Below are 15,377 nucleotides of genomic sequence, written 5' to 3'. Positions count from 1 at the left end.
TTGGCGACCGCTGCTTTAAAACATATGTCAGTTTTCATTAAATATGCATTGATAAACACATTCTTGGCATGCAATCTTATGTATTTACGAATGACCTAGAATATGACATTCTACCAAGTAAAATACAACAATATAAACAAATATGGAAAACAAATATTAATTAAAAAAAAGGGTTTAAAAGTGCAAAAGATACCAATAGTGGAATCTGCAAAACCAGAGGAGAAAATCAATAAACGTTCGTATTGGCTTTAGAAACCTGCTGGATTCAGAATGTTCTCTTCCCAGGGCAGATCCCCAACTAAAAGCAAGATTCTGGTTGGCTAAATTTGACCATAGTATCTCCTCTCCTCCACCGTTACAGAGTAGCTATGTACTTTCAGAAATGTAGTGCTTGAGGTTATAGGCATATACAGTGAAACTTACAGGAAAAAGGTTTAAAAGAGTATCTCCACTTCACTGCAAATTGCCCCATTTCTGGATGGAGTGTGGCAGGGATTAATCCTGAATGAGAAGATAATCTCATTCCATGTGAGCATGGCAATGTCCAACTGGGTTTTTCTGCCAAACTACTTTTGTCATCAGAGCGAGTCCTACACATATGCCCCATGTAAAAAGCACTACAGCAGTGGGGCTAAACTAGAGCAGTATATGTAATACTACTGAAGACCGTCAGAGCCTGTGGATATCATTAAGGTGATGGTCATTAGAGACTGGATGTGTTACTCTACAGGAGTGTTATGCTCTGGACTAGCATTACAAGGAGACTGGTGGAAAGCTGCAAGAGAAAGCTAGAGATCACTGCCATTACAGCCCCTTTGCAAGGAAGTGATCTCAGTTCCACTACTGCTTATGTGGTCCAAAAACCACTTAAGTACCAGAGGGATGCACACAGTTTTTGGGCTGCAGGTTGGGCACATTAGAAAGTGCAGGTCGTGGACATGAATAATATCTACACTCTAGTGGATTCTCCAAATGGGCTTAAGAACTTGCAGCCTGATGAAAAAGGAAGCTTGTCTTAAAAGCTGTACTTAGCCTGACTTTGCCATGCTGGATGTCAGGAGGGAATTGGCCCAGCCAAGGTCCCCAACAGCAGTGAAGACTTGGCAGGGGACCAAACCCTGCCCAAAACCACCTAAAATGAAGCCATTTTTAATCCCTGCATGACACTTGTTATCGATTTTGTCGCCCTAATAAAGACAGATAAAGCCTTGGAGTCAAATGAAGAAGCTGAATTGTAAAGACAGCGCTGTAGATGCTAAATGGTATAAACAGTACACTGTACCTTCATCTTCCCAGCAACTTTGTTTTATACTTTCACTGCCTTCTGCTAATACTGTTTGGTCGGTTGGCAAGTCATCTTCTGGCACACTGCCCTCGCCATCTGCCGCATCCGTAACACTCTCCTCTTCCACGATGTGCAATTTGTCTTCATCATCGGAATCAGAATTTGCGTCTAACACATTGTTGTAACTAGTAACTGTGGAAGAGAAGAAGGAAAGGCAACTTAGTGAACGCAACTTGTGACGAGCACGTGCTCATGGCATTTAAGGCAGCAAGTGTGTACTATGAGCTCATGTGGCAAATTAGGAAGCATCTTCAATTAGCTATTCTCTCCAGACCACATGGGGAACACTAAGCTTCTAATTAGAATATATAAATAAAAACATCACAGGTAGATACTAGCAGCAAAGACATCATTCCACGGAGCTAACTTTTCCCTGAATATTTATTACACAGGAAGGTTAAAGATATAAGCAAAATTAAACATTTACCTCTTCCTTATCTTTGCTTACACCTTTGTGGACAGGAAATTACTGCAAACTGAAATGTATTAGGAATGTTTTAATTCCTGTTGATGCAGGTTTCCATAGGTTACATTGAATAATTCAACAGGCCTAGTTAAAGATGAACTCCCCCCCCCCAAAAGATATAAAACCACTTTCAGTGCACCAAATGCCTTTGAAAGCCTAGGTATTACACTGGAAAAGGCGCATTGACATCACTTTGTTGTGCAAAGCTTGTGCAGAAAGCAGAGCTGTGGAAGGGACCCAAGAGGTCCCACTATGGGCTGCCTGCTGAAAACTATAGGGGGCCAGATACAAGACCAGTCACCCTGCACATCGAGTGGGCAGCAATAAGTGGCCTTTAGTACAGGAAGCTTTTTCAAGCCGGATTACTCCACAAATCTGGAATAATTACACAATTACTGATGATCCAAAGAGCTCACAAAGCAGTCATCACTTGCGTGTGTTTCAGCCTAAATGGCCTTAGTCTTAGCTATCACTAAGGCCATTTAGGCTGAAACCTGAAAGCAGTGATCGCTTTGTGAGCTTTACTTGGATCTTTGAGAATTGTTTATTTTGGTGGAATTCATTATGTGCAAACATTTCTATATTGTTTAATAAGCACACATTTGATAGTCAAGAAGGCAACTCTTAATGGTCACGACAATGGTGGGTGGATAGGGTTTAGCTTCATGGGATAGCACTTGGCAGGAATAAAAGAATATTCCTGACCAGATGTACGAGTTACCAGGCTTTCCCTCAAGAAGGCCAACCAACTCATATGACACTTCATGCACTTGTGTAGCCTGTGTGCAGGGATTATCTTAAACCTTCAAAATGTATTAGTCTCAATAAAAAAAGTCATACCAGTAGAAAAAATAAAGTGCCAAAGGGATGCTAAGCCAATTATTTCACTTCTTCCTATTACACTAGAGCCAGTTGAATGAATCATGCAGGTATTTGAAGCATAATAATTCCAATGGATTATTTATACAGAAGAAAATAACCTTGACTAGTATTAATCCTAGCCCTGACCATTCATCTGGTGTACAGAGAACCATGTCTAGAGTTCAGGGTATTACGTTCTTCCCTTTGTCAGTGTGTTGGCCATGATGCCGTTCAGCATTGAACTGACAGAGAAGCAGGAGAATGATAGATCTGAATATAAACCCAGTTAGGACCTGCGGATTAAAAACGCGCTGCAGCAGGTCAAGATATCTTCGAGTTAAGTATAACATGGGTGCAAAAATTGAAAAAAGGGCCTCAGTCATGAAGGGGTTAAAGATGAACTCCAGGCAGATATAAAAGACACACAATAGCAAAGCTCTGTGTTTATTAAAGCATCCAGAACTGTATTTTTTTATGTGAGCAGTGCAAATATCTGAATATGATTGGGTATCAGCCTCACACAAACCCCTGTAAAAAACAGAGCTCGGCAATTCAGTTGCGCTGCAGTGTACATGTGGAGTTTAGCTGTAAATGGTACACATAATGTGCGATTCTTACTAGGAAAAGTCTGAACGAAGTTTTGCTTAGAAATGACAATCTACACAACTGCCACATAAGTCATTGCATAGGTTTAATGTGTATTCAGGTAGAACTCAAGACAGAACTTTTTTTTGGTTTTGGATAGAGAAGGGAAGGGGTATATGAACAATCCATTCTAAAGTGAAATTGAATTATAGGTAGAGCCTTCCAAGTCAGCCTCTGGTTTCTTGTATGTCTTCGATGTACCAACAGTCCAGCAGAGCTTAGAATGCAGCATCATCTGTACTGTGATGAACATCTAAAGGAATGCCAGGGGGTGCAATATTTCTTTGAGCGCGGCGATTGATCATTCCACTTAAATGCAGAACCACCTTCCTGGCACTCTAAAGTGGGTTTATCACACAATACTACAACAGCGTTGTTTACATGAGATCTTGAATAATAGCGCAACTGTAATGAATAGTTGCTGTTACACACACACCTTCTTAAAATAAAAGGCCAGCTGTAAAACCATCAAACAGCAAAACTTCCTGCACTAAAATGATATGACCATCTATGCCCCAATCACACCACGGTGGTTGTGGATCAGCGCATTTTCTATGCGGTTTTTAAAAGGGTAGTTTTGGGCGTTTTTAATTGCGTTCCAGCGCTGGAAGGCAATTAAAAACGCCTAAAACCATGCTGATCAGCGCAGTTCCATTGAAAGCAGTATGGAAACCGCGCTGATCAGCGTGGCAAAAAAAGGTCAGGGAGCATTTCGGGCGGGAGGCGGTTCCGATTGTGCAGATCCACGCGGCAGAATCCCCCTGGTGTGAACGGGGCCTTAGAGCTAATCACGAGGCCATGACGGAGGTTCTTAGAAGCAGCAACAGTGGGCATGAGCTATGCCAGTAAATTTAGACAAACTCACCAACACTAGTACCCGGCTAACAGAGAGGCATGCATATGGCAGATGTGTGTCAGTACCTGGATCCTACCATTGATCTCTGCAATGGGTGCTCTGAGGAGATAGCAGGACAAGAGTACATGGGCTTTACAGATTCTCCCAATTTAGAAGCACAGTGGCTTAGCTATTAGCACTACCGCCTTGCAGCACTGGGGGTCCCACGTTCAAATCCCAGCCAGAACACTATTATATATGGAGTTTGCATGTTCTCTATGTGCTTGCATGGGTTTCCTCCCACATTCCAAAGACAAGCTTAACCGGCTCCTGTCTAAGTTGGCCCTGTTGTGTGTGTGTAAGGTAAGGGACCATAGATTGTATGCTCCTTGAGGGCAGGGACTGAAGTGAATGCGTAGGATGTAAAGCGCTGTGTAAATTGTCGGCGCTGTATAAATATCTATAATAATACAAGGGAATTACTAAAAATCACATCCTAAAAGCCTCTGTACACTATCCCCGTACCGAGAGAAATACGGGGATTGTCACTGCTGTCCTCCTATTAAGAATGCGAGTTGCCTGGCTGCCTCTGGCTTCAATACTTTAAGTCACTGGCCTGGAACAAGAATACAGTTTAGAATGTCAGAGTGAAGTTCTAAATCCCGATCTGCATATTTCTCCCATGTCAGTGTCTCAGAAAATATTGAAGCCATTGAATCCATATGCCAGGCACTAGCATTTTCAAAAGCAGACATCAGAAATGGCAGCCTTCATCTTTTTAGGTTGGGTGTAACATGCATTGTGTAAGGGCAGCCCACACACTACAAGTGAGCACGCGGGCATTCATTTAACGCAAAGCACTGCAATGCATGCTGCCTGATATTGTGTGCTGCAGTGCAGGTGCATTGCTCACTGCTGTAACATTAGCCAGGTATTTTGAATTTGCGGTAATGGAAAGAAAAGCAAAAAGAGAACAAAAGGCAATGTCAACCAATCAAAAGTCTTTAATATTTCCACAAAATAATCAGCTGAAACCTCATTGACAACATCTCCAATTTTGTTCTCAATTTTTTTTCTAGGTTTAATGAATCAGCTCCCAGACCTGGACAAAAATAAACATAAAATATCACCATGAGAATAAACAGCGGTATGTGTGAAGCAATTCTGTTGCCTGTGAGGCTCAGCAGTAAGATCCAGGGAAGTGTTATGTGTGTGGATGGATGGCAGCGCCTCTCTTGAGCAGAATAATGACACCCATGCTACTTGGTGATGTGGCCTTGATTACACAAGCTTCCATCCCTCCATTACCCAGTGGAAGACAGCTGTTTGGAAGGCGGTCATAGCTTCGCCGGATGGAGCATTACATCATAAACAGCTCCCAAGATGAAGCCAGGGAAATACAGCACAGAATGGATCTGTAATGGAATTAGGCTCCCAGAGGTAATTCAGCTTAAAAGAAACTCCAGTGAAATATAGGAAACCTGTTATTACAAAAGCTCCTACCTGGAAGATGTTCTGTGCAGCCAGTATTTTGTGCCACCAAGAACACAAGTGTTTTACTATGACATCACCATACACCAGTAGAGGTTTGTTAGAAATTGTTCATTTTCAGTACACTTGTCCGACTTTCTACTGGTTAGTGGGGGTCTTACTGACATTCGTTTTTTAACCATAGTGACCAGGAAAAGTTGCAGGATGGACAATTTTTCTTGTGACTTCGGCACCCATGACACCTGTTTAATATGTCTGAGATACCATTCAAGTATAGGCAGTCCCCGAATTACAAACATCCGACTTACATACGACTCCTACTTACAAACAGAGACTATTACTGTACAGCAGGGGGTCCCAGGCTGCAGCCAAAGTGTACAGCGCAGCGTTCCAAAAGTTGTAATGCTACCACGCTTGTGCCGACGATGAGTGCCCACCTTTTTGGGTCTGGTTCGTAGTACTGTACGTACATTACAGGAAGTTGCCTCTTGTTAGACGTACAGACGAGGGGTGTGAAGTTTTTACTGGTGGCTGTGTCCTCATCAGAAAGATTAAATTTTCTCTCACTTCCTGTTGTCTCAAGGACAGGAAGTGAGAGAAAATCTATCCCTAGGAAGGGAATTTCACTCCTGTAAGAGTTATCATGGGAAAAAGGTGTCTCCACTGAAGCTTTATCACAAATCCTGGTTTCCTCGGCAACCCAAAATTTTTAAAATCCAATTGTCACAGGGACAGAAAGTGAGGTGAAATCTTCTGAACAGGGGCACAGACAGCAAAACAAGCGTTACAGGGGGTTAACCCTTCCCTATGCTATCCAAAACCCAAAAAATCTTTTGGGCTGGAGTTACTTAAAAAATTTACCTGTTCCAGCTTGCATACAAATTGAACTTAAGAACAAACCTACAGACCCTATCTTGTTCGTAACCCGGGGACTGCCTGCATCAGGTCTGAGTAAATGATGGGAACATTGAATGCTCTAACAAACTATTTCAAATGAATATTCCAACCAAATTTTGACAGGTTATGCCCAGCTTGAGACATTCAATTCCCTGAGGCTATGATTATAACTGGTGAGGAGTGTGGTCTTGGTGCAAACCCAAAAATTAGGCTTACACCCCCTCCTCTAGCACCCAATCAGTTGCGGAGAGGCACATTTTCCATCCTGCAGCTGTACGTAACAGAGTACTACTGACTGGGCCAGGAGGAGGGAATGGCGGTCACAGTTTTGGGCGGGCTTGGGCAAACTGGGTTTGCACAAAGCTCAGGCTCATCTCTAATTATAACCATGTGCACTATATGTAAAGCGCTGCGTAAATGGTTGGCGCTATATAAATACCTGTAATAATAAAAATAACCCCAGGGAGTCTTAGCTCTGCCTCTTGACAAATGTTTGAACTTTGCCTGACCTTTTCTACTCTGTTTGGGAACGTGGCTCAACTGACAGCAGTAAGCATAGCACGGTGCATGTAGAGAACATGGCTGGTATGAATTAGTGAATGTATATGGATTAGTTGGAAGGTTATTTTGCATATAATTGCCAGGCCCTGTGTTTTCCCAGGGCAGAGAGCTGCAATTACAGATCTGACCTACAGCGCCACTTGCTGGGGAAATGCGGCACTCCAGCACAATCTTAAAGGGTGTGTATATATTTATCTATTTTCTTTTTCTTTCTTTGTAAATAGCGTGCTGGGCTAGTTTTTAAAAATTTACGAGCCTGATCCTATATGTTTTGCTAAACAAAAAGCCTGTTTACTGACTCAACCGCCCCAAAAGCTGAAATATATTATGGAGTTGTAAAGCTCTGCCATTAAAACAAGAATAGGAAACTTTGTGTTTACAATAAGTTTATCGTTCAACAGACATTTTTAAGCAAGCGTTGCTTGCCCTAAATAGTTCCTAAGCATTTGTTTATTCCGTGCTAAATATTATTTTCAACAAATTACTTCATCTATCAAATGTTCAAGCGGCTGTCAGAAGTGGTGCTTTACAGGCAAATCATGTTAATTAATTGTAATAAATTCTAAACACAATCAGGAAGACTTGTAAATAAAGGATATGGGGCAATGAAGCAGAACTAATGGAACTCCGTGTATGTCTTGGCAAACATTGCAAAAAGTGCTAAACCGGTCCTACTAAGGTCAGGTAATATACTGTAGCAATTATATTGTCCCTATTGTATTTCTAACAGCTTGCCCCATCCCTTCAACTGACATTGATAAGTACTTTAATAGGCACAGAGAAACTGCCCCATTTACATTGACTGTCCTGGCATGACTCGCCCCATCACCAACTACATGTAAGTCCATCCTCCCCTGTGAAGTGACAAGCAGGTATAACTATTTGACCGATAGAAGCATGAAAGTTGTAGCTGGACCTGAACATTTACCGCCCTGGGCCTTATGATCCTGCCTAGATTGGCAACGATCTGGTTCTGCCTATGACACTTACCAAAGTTGATAGCACCTTCTATAAAGACGCCAATGGAGATGGGATGCATCTTCCAGGGATCTGTATCACTCAGCAGGACAATGCCACTCCTAGGCTTTGTGCCACCCATACACCTAAAGCTCACTGCACAGGTTACAATTGGATTGTAAAATCTCATTTAGGCCCGGTGCAGACCTCCACGATCCGGGATCGCGCGGTCCTGTACAATGCAGGCAGCAAATGCCGCGCTGCCCCATTGAATCCATTGGGGTAACATCCGTGCGGCAATCACAGAAAAAAGGTACATGTACCTTGTTTTTGCGACCACGCGGACCGCCCAGCACGACTGGGGTCCCATTAGAAAATAATGAGGCCGGTGAAGCGTCGCCTAGGTGTGCACCGGCCGGGTGAAGCGTCGCCTAGGTGTGCACCGGCCTTCCGTATGTTGTACAAGGGGCTCTCTGATTGGATATATATATATATATCAATTGAATTACCTTAAAATGATGTCTCTTAATCCGATCTTCTTCTTCTTTCCTGTAGTTTTCAGCTGTCCCTCCAGCGGTGCGGCGGGTCTCCGATCCAACGCTGACTCCTCTGTCCTTGCAGGCACTTCCGATCCCGTGGTGTCTGCATGCGGGTGCACGCATCCATAGACTTACCTTGCGTCTCTGCTCGTCTCCCGGCCGAAAATCCGAACTGCACATGCGCCCGCCCCAGGATGCTTTGCGGCCGCCCGAGCAGTTTCGGATTCTCGGGCGGGAGCGCGCGGCGAAAATGGGGTAAGTTTAGAAACCCTTTAATTGTATGGCCAGCATTACTGCTAAAATATACAAAGGTAGCCTTTATTAAGAGAAATATGGAGCTGACATGGCCAAGTTCCTTCTAAAAATGCCATCTGCCTGGCTGATCCTATTCTTCTTGTCTCACTGACCTGCATACAGTATAAACTTATGTGAAGTGTGCATACAGACTTTTGATAAATTCATTACTTTGCAAATAAATAATAGGATGTTATAAAGCCAGTTTGCTGTTCAGGTCTATCAAATAGGCAGCCCAACAACCTACAGGAGGCTGACAACGCATCTGATAATTGTGGGGCAGTGGCTTAGCGTTGTCAGCCTGCAACAGGAATTGTTGTTACTGCCGGAATCTTTGGGTAAAAAAAAAAACTTTGTACGATTCATAAATGATTTGCTTAAGAAGACTGTATACAGTACACAAGGCAAATATATTGAAAATTACCTACAGGGCCCATTCACACTACTGTGTCTTGGCATCACATGTTAATGTGTTATTGTGATTCTGAATGGCACCCTAACACACCCTGTGGACGGACATGTGTTGCGGTGTGCTGCAAAAAAAATAAATAAATGCACCTTTATTTGGTACGCAAGACATGATATTTTATGGTACATTACTAATGAGAGAGTTTCCAGAGACACACTTCCAACACCTGGCAGTGCCCATGGTAAACAGAGATCACTGGCATACAATACTGGCCTACATTAGAGTCGTAAAACCACTCAGAGAAAAGCGGCAAATACAAATGTGTGCGACGCAAAACTGTGAACTGTCCTGTGCGCACTCAAACACCTACACATAGAGCTCCCCGAGATGAGGAAAGCAATGAAGGGGGCAGGTCGGGTCGGTATTCATACCATTCCGGAAACCGGCAGCTATAAAAGGTAAGGCACAGGCCATATGACAGGTTTGGAGGCCTGCTGATTAACAAAGCTCCAGGCCACACAGGAATGAGCCCAGGAAAAAAAAAAAAAGAAAGGTGAAGATAAATTTCCTGGCCATTCTACAGCACCTAAGATGAGGAATCGCAGTCAAGGTTTACAATCTGGCTTCCAGCCAGACACTGCAAGAGGCAGAGCAGGAGCCTTATGTTTACCATTTCATTCCAGCAAGGATGTCAACAGAAAAAAAAAAAAAGGAAAGATGTCACACTTGTAAATGGCTAACCGCATTCTACGGGGCTTTTCTGATGCCTTCTACTCCACACTCTTATTTCTCAGGTGGAGATGACAAGCCAGCGAAGAGGCTAAAGGAAACCTTTACTGAGGATATACATAGGCTGCCATGAATGCAATAAAAGCACTTTACACCAGTGTGGCTTTCAATCGTCTATGAGTTAAAGCGATATTAGAACGAAAAGGTTTTTACGCTTTTTAAAATTCCGATCACTGACACTGAATGCTGCTCCTTGATGTTTAAGGCCCGGTTCACACCTGGGCGTTTTGTAGCGCGTTCGAACGCTCTGCAAAACGCTCAAATACCGAAATCCCATTATTTCCTATGGGTATGGTTCACACCTGGGCGTATTACAGGCCGTATGAACGCGCTACAAAAACGCCCTACGCCCAAAGAAGTACAGGAGCTTCTTTGGGGTGTTTTTGTCGCGCGTTTCCATTGTGATACAGTCAAGTAGCCCTCGGAAACGCGCGTTTTTTTGCGAATCGTGGTAAAAACACGCGTCACGAAACGCGCATATTTGATACGCCTAGGTGTGAACCCAGTGTAAGAGCTCTATCTTCCTGCAAGATCAAATGTCCCCCATGAGCATTGGTCCCGATTTCCTGTTTTAGGGCGGCTCCTTTCCCTTGCAGGGTCCTGTGTGCGTCTCCACAAACATAAGAAGCAAGGTAAGCCACTTCCCTGCTCATCCCTTTCCCCAAAATAGTAGATGGACGGCTGTTATGATCTTGTACTGGACTGGAAGTTCAGGGAAGGTGAGCTGAGAGAGCTGGAGCCAGCTGCTCAGATACATGATGCCTAAGTGCTTTGGCAGAAATGTTAAGAAATACTTTGCTGTCCAATCTATATTTGTTTGATCTGAATTAATTATTTGTTTGAGACTTTAATGGGGTCAAATTTATGATTGATGTGGACTGTAGTGACAAAAAATAAAAGGAGCGGGACGAAATTCTAACAGTGAAATTTTGAACAACATTCTACAAGTCTCTGATGCATTACAGAATGTTCTGGCGATCTGTTTCGTACAAACCCTAGTACAAAAATCTACAAGTGTATGGCCAGCTTTAGAGAAGGGTGGATTAGAATCTCTGCCATGTCTGTTAAGGAAATTTCTCCCATTTCTTGTGTGGTCACAGGACAAGAAGCGAGGAGAAATCTCTCCACAATAAAACCCTGACAGAGGTGCGAACTACCCCTGATTCTATGCAAAAGTAAACGAAACGTTTTTAGGGTTTAGAAACACGGGAGCTGAATGCAGAAGCTCCAACACTCTTCGATCTTGTGGAAGTCAGAGGGAGCGCACCACCCACAGCGCCCAGATGCTGAAATCCATTTTCTCTTTTAGGTGACGGTGACACAAGTCCTCGCTTTGGCAAGACACACACTAAAACTGAAATGTTCCATAAGTATTGACAGGCATACTTGGGGGCAACATGTCCGGCCATCCTATGTGGTCTATAGCTTCTTTTACTGGCCAGTGAAGACTGCTGGCAGGGGAAACACATTATTAATCTGAGGATAAGAACATAACACTTTTCTTTTTAAAGAATGCTATTAGACGCATCGTCAGCCAGGCTGCTGGACCATGTGCCCGTGTTTTCTATTAGTTGTGAGGTATGGTGTGAGCTAAAAGTCTAGATGCTGTCACTGTCTAGGTATTTATGGGGTACATGAAATCTGTTTGCATAGATACTGTTGTCAGGGCCAGGGCATGATTTAGAACAACTAAATGTGCATCTTTACATAATAGGACAGGTGAGGGGTCATGATTAACTGCCAGGTCAACTGGATGGTTTTTGCACTACGTCTGGCAATTATGATTAGACACAAGTGAAAGCTATTAGTATTGTTTGAAGGAGTGTTGGCCAACTATCTAGATATAGTGGGTCTCAATTGTGGCCCCTGACATCACCAAATTGCCTCACATATTTGGTGTATGGAAAAAAGAAAAGACTTTCAGACTGATGACATGTTACAGGCAAGGGTCAGAGACTGGGACATGATCAAAAGATGGCCAGTATCTGGGACATTATACAGTACATGGTCAGAGACTGGGACATGATACAGGAGAGGGTCATAGAGTGGGACATTATACAGGAGAGGGTCATAGAGTGGGACATGATACAGGAGAGGGTCAGAGACTGGGACATGATACAGGAGAGGGTCAGAGACTGGGACATGATACAGGAGAGGGTCAGAGACTGGGACATGATACAAGAGATGGTCAGAAACTAGGACATGATACAAGAGATGGTCAGAAACTAGGAAATGATAAAGGAGATGGGCAGAAGCTGGGACATAATATATGGTCAGTGAGTGGGGCATGATACAGGAGTTGGTAAGAGACTAGGAAATTGTCAGGGACTGGGGCATGATACAGGAGGTTAAAGTCTGGGAAATGGCACAAGAGATGGTTAGAAGCTAGGCCATGATGCAAGAGATGGTCAGAAGCTGGTACATGATACAAGAGATGGTCAGAATCTGGGGCATTCAGCACAGGGTAGTTGGAGACTGGGAACATTGGCTATATACAAACACACTCATGTCACAGCTACAATAACTGGATTTGCAAAGGTACTTGGTGCACACAAAGTGGATTTATATCCTTTGTGGTTATTGAGGAATATATTTCAATTCAAGTTTGTGTTCCTGGAGTTCAGCAGAAATGTTGAATTGCGATTTTCTCGGTGACAGACCGAATAGCGTTACAGAAAAAAACTTCAGCTAAACTGTTTTGTCAAGTACAAAAATAGAGCTTTTTATCTCCAGATCAGCATGCAGCTTGGTTAGCCAGGAAGTTCCACGTCCATGCTGCCGCCCAGCAGTTGTAGCATCAGATATACGAGTTTTTACCTGCCATTGGTCTTTTTCCACTTCATATGCAAGTCATTTAAAATATTGGATATCTGCAAATGAGAGTGTGTGTGACCACGGGTCCTCACACCCTGACCAATCTGTATACTGACCACTGAACAACACTTCACTAACAAACTATGACAGACGCACCCGATGGGGAAATCACCAAGTACCTGATACAGTACACAAAGCAGGTACACATTTCGTGCATATGCTCCGTACCTAGTAACCACCTTGAAAATCTCTCAAAACATTTACATATTTATGCAAAAAGTCCTAACTACGCATATTAGAGCACAGCACAGGTTATTATTTCCTTTCAGACTCTCTCTATAACGGAGACGATATATGGAGAGGTGCAGCACAGCGAGGGGGAAAAGGTCATTCCTCCGACTGTCTAATCTGAGCTTCAGCTCTCCAGCTCTGTAAACAACCTTTTTTTTTTAGTAAGCAAAACAGTTCTAGCAGATCTCCGGCCACAAAACAAGATAAAAATGAAAAGCCCATCAAAAGACAAAATAAATCCAGTTTTTGCTGCAGTATTCCTTGACAGTACTTTTTCTGCTGCTAACTCAGTCTGATGGCCAACATTTAACTCACTTTATCCTAACCCAGATTGTTCCAGACTGTGACAGGACAGTGAAAAGGAGAAGCAGCACAGTGATGAGCTTATCTCTGTTACTCTGCCCTCTCCTTCTATTGGCATGCTTCTTGTCAGCACATAAACTGATTGGCTCCTTGTGCTGCTTCTTCTTCCTCTCCCACTCCAGCCCTGTTGTACAGGGACTACAGGAGGCTGATACCAGGTCAAATTCAGGTACTTACACCCCCTGGATTTAAAAAAATGTATAGTTAGTAATGTATTCATATTTTACAGAGCTGCAATAATGGGTGCCCAGGTCAAACCCTGATCTAATTATGGACTAGGACAGTAATCACATGATTAATAAAAGCAGTGAATGTGACATTCACAAAATAATTTAAAGTTGAATCTTCCTGGTGAATGTATTTAAAATCACTGGGAAAGGGTAACTACCTGTGAATGTCACTTTCACAGCTTTATAAATGTGTCCCTCATATGCTTATCTTCAGCTAAACTGCATTGGATGTATGACAGAATGTGGTTGCTATAGGCAATGGTCCTGTTGGGTAGTAGAGTAGCACACTGTAGCTGTTTGCCACCCCCCCTTGTCTCCTACTAAGGCCCTGGCCATAGACACATGTTCCATTTACAAGGCAGGACAGCTAACCAGTTTATTTTTGCTTTCACTGTGTGGGAGTTTAAATCCTGGTAGTGTCCCTACAAAGTCATTGGCGAAGTGTAGGTTACAACAGTAAACTTTAGCACATTAAAGCCTTCGTAGAAGAAGGAATTCACAGATCTCATTCCATCACATATCCCAAAAATAAGAGGGCTAATCCCCATTATAGGACAGAGGGCAGAGCCATGTCCCGGTGGATGACACCTTGTGAGCCAGGGTGTGAGAGGGCATCAACGGGAAAAGAAAATGAGGAGAAATCTTTTTATCTGGAATACAAACCACACAGAAGTATCCCTTCCTCAGTCAAAGAAGAAAAAGCTTTGTTTAAAGATGGGCTTCAACACACTATTGTTTTTCTTAATGTAGCCTATTGAATTGATGGAGTGGCTGAAGGACATCCATACATGCATTAGTTCTGGCACAGTAGGAGTATCACCTACAATGACCAAGCCACGTTAAGCCACCTTAGGGGCGATAATAAGCACTATCAACCTTTGAAGGAGCTTGTTATCACATATTGACATTGTCTCAAGTCATTGTAGCTCTGCAAGTTGAAGGCAAAGGTTCCCTTTTGATTCCGCGTGCACACCACATATCCTATCGACTGAAGACATGGCAGTAGACGGAGCCAATCACAAAAGAGTAATAACCCCTGCTGACCGTGCCGTACAAATGTCTGACAGTGGAGGACACGCATCATTTTCAAGACACGGCTTAACTGGCGACAAGAGAAACTGGAGAAGGGTAAGAAAAAGACCTTTAAATCTCTGACTAGCCAATTTCATATGCCAGCTCTGCCTGCTACGCTGAGCCTCATTAAGTGGCGATTACGTATTTCCACCTCCATCACCACAGGTGGAAAATTAGAACAGAAAAACGAAGTTCTCGGTTGGTGATGTCATTGTGCCAGAAACAGTCGGTTTTTAAAGCACACAGTGAAACAAGCAGAAGGTCACATGTTAAATCATGCTCATTAGATCATGCGCGTAGGAGAGAACCTGTAATGCCATTTTTACACCTAATTACAAGAGTTAGTTTGACTACAACATTTGTTTTCTTTCCAACAAACTCTTTTCACCAAAGCTGGAAATTATTTGTGGGCTGATTAGGCCAGTCAAATGGAGCTTTTTGGGTGATTAGACCTCATACCAAGATTTTTGTTTTCCCATTATACACTGGAGGTTCCCGTCTGATGCTTTTTCATAA

At 43.0% G+C, this 15,377-nt stretch overlaps 1 protein-coding gene across 1 annotated transcript in view; it reads right to left on the bottom strand.

The window, feature by feature from the left end:
- ZEB1 (zinc finger E-box binding homeobox 1) overlaps window positions 1–1,473 on the bottom strand; it is a 47,723-nt gene extending 46,250 nt beyond the window's left edge. Inside the window, exon 1 of the mRNA XM_018563438.1 lies at window positions 1,283–1,473. The gene's annotated coding sequence lies outside the window, so the exon portion shown is untranslated. The remainder of the gene's footprint in view (window positions 1–1,282) is intronic.
- Between the last annotated feature and the right edge of the window lie 13,904 nt (window positions 1,474–15,377).

The sequence above is a fragment of the Nanorana parkeri genome, unplaced genomic scaffold, assembly GCF_000935625.1.
Source record: "Nanorana parkeri isolate BGI_ZX_2015 unplaced genomic scaffold, ASM93562v1 scaffold664, whole genome shotgun sequence".
Taxonomy (NCBI): domain Eukaryota; kingdom Metazoa; phylum Chordata; class Amphibia; order Anura; family Dicroglossidae; genus Nanorana; species Nanorana parkeri.
The sequence above is the reverse complement of the archived record's forward strand: the minus strand, read 5'-3'. Positions and strand labels throughout refer to the sequence as shown.